Source organism: Haliotis rufescens, unplaced genomic scaffold (assembly GCF_023055435.1).
Source record: "Haliotis rufescens isolate VD_foot unplaced genomic scaffold, xgHalRufe1.0.p SCAF_6, whole genome shotgun sequence".
NCBI classification, from domain to species: Eukaryota; Metazoa; Mollusca; class Gastropoda; order Lepetellida; family Haliotidae; genus Haliotis; species Haliotis rufescens.
The window spans coordinates 61,052,498-61,054,997 of NW_025964334.1; positions in this window are offsets into that span (position 1 = coordinate 61,052,498).

Genomic DNA, 2,500 nt, shown 5'->3' on the forward strand with positions numbered 1-2,500 from the left:
CCTCCCATCTACTGTACTCTATACACATAGCCTCCCATCTACTCTATACACATAGCCTCCCATCTACTCTATACACATAGCCTCCCATCTACTGTACTCTATACACATAGCCTCCCATCTACTGTACTCTATACACATAGCCTCCCATATACTGTACTCTATACACATAGCCTCCCATCTACTCTATAAACATAGCCTCCCATCTGCTGTACTCTATACACATAGCCTCCCATCTACTGTACTCTATACACATAGCCTCCCATCTACTGTACCCTATGCACATAGCCTCCCATCTACTCTATGCACATAGCCTCCCATCTACTCTATACACATAGCCTCCCTTCTACTCTATGCACATAGCCTCCCATCTACTCTATACACATAGCCTCCCTTCTACTCTATACACATAGCCTCCCTTCTACTGTACTCTATACACATAGCCTCCCATATACTGTACTCTATACACATAGCCTCCCATCTACTCTATACACATAGCCTCCCATCTGCTGTACTCTATACACATAGCCTCCCATCTACTGTACTCTATACACATAGCCTCCCATATACTGTACTCTATACACATAGCCTCCCATATACTGTACTCTATATACATAGCCTCCCATATACTGTACTCTATACACATAGCCTCCCATCTACTCTATACACATAGCCTCCGTTCTGCTGTACTCTGTACACATAGCCTCCCATATACTGTACTCTATACACATAGCCTCCCATCTACTGTACTCTATACACATAGCCTCCCATATACTGTACTCTATACACATAGCCTCCCATATACTGTACTCTATACACATAGCCTCCCATCTACTCTATACACATAGCCTCCGTTCTGCTGTACTCTGTACACATAGCCTCCCATATACTGTACTCTATACACATAGCCTCCCATATACTGTACTCTATACACATAGCCTCCCATCTACTGTACTCTATACACATAGCCTCCCATCTACTGTACCCTATGCACATAGCCTCCCATCTACTCTATGCACATAGCCTCCCATCTACTCTATACACATAGCCTCCCTTCTACTCTATACACATAGCCTCCCATCTACTGTACTCTATACACATAGCCTCCCATCTACTGTACCCTATGCACATAGCCTCCCATCTACTCTATGCACATAGCCTCCCATCTACTCTATACACATAGCCTCCCTTCTACTCTATACACATAGTCTCCCGTCTACTGTATTCTAGGGTCGGTCGGGTAGCCTAGTGGTTAAAGCGTTCGCTCGTCACGCCGAAGACCTGGGTTCGATTCCCGACATGGGTACAATGTGTGAAGCCCATTTCTGGTGTCCACCGCCGTGATATTGCTGGAATATTGCTAAAAGCGGCGTAAAACCATACTCACTCACTCACTCACTCACTCATTCTACTGTACTCTATACACATAGCCTCCCATATACATTCATCAACTCTGTGTGTGTGTGTGTGTGTGTGTGTGTGTGTGAGAGTGAGTGAGTTTGGTTTAACGCCGCTTTTAACAGTATTCCAGTTATATAACGGCGTGTCAGCTTATTGTGGGAGGAAAGCCCGAAGTGATGCAGGTCTCAGATTTTTACCACTTCGGTGAAACCCACGAGCACGGGTATGGTGCTGACAAACCTAGAAACATAATCGGGACGAACCGGGATTCGAACCCACGATCATAGGTTTCTGGCGTGCCCAAGGGACGCAACCCCGCACAGCGAATCGCGGCGCCCTTAGACGACTGGGCCACCCGTGCCACCTCATTAACTGTAAAAATGGAATACTTTTTTCACTCCCGAGTAATAATGAATAGTGTCGTGTCATTCATCAAATGATTGCGAAGGTTGAGACCTTAACATAGTGGTACTTGACTCACTGACTTACTCCTTAATTAATACCATCTGTAAACGTAATATTGCTAGCTGGATTTACATAGAGATAACTGGATAATCACAGCACTAGTCTTCACATTCTGATGCTGTTTCTGTATCTGATCCAATCGTCAGACCAAGTTCGACAAAGATGCTTTCCATTTTTCTTTCAACCGCTGTGTCCCGCTTATGAGCAACATGTGTGTCCATGGGAGCGTAGCATGAAAAAGCTCTTGCGCATGGAGCAATGTTGATGGGTACATTGATGAGCTGGCATGTGGAGCAATGTTGATACATGCACTGAGGAGCGCTATAGCCTGAAAACTTCACTTTTATCTTCATGTATCTTCATGTGTCTTCATGTATCTTCATGTATCTTCATGTATCTTCGTGTATCTTCATGTATCTTCATGTAGCTTCGTATATATTCCTGTATCTTCGTATATCTTCATGTATCTTCGTAAATCTTGATATATCCTGATATATCTTAAAATATATTTATGTATCTTGATGTATCCTCATTTATCTTCATCTATCTTCATGTATCTTCATGTATCTTCGTATATCTTCATGTATCTTCGTAAATCTTGATATATCCTGATATATCTTAAAATATATTTATGTAT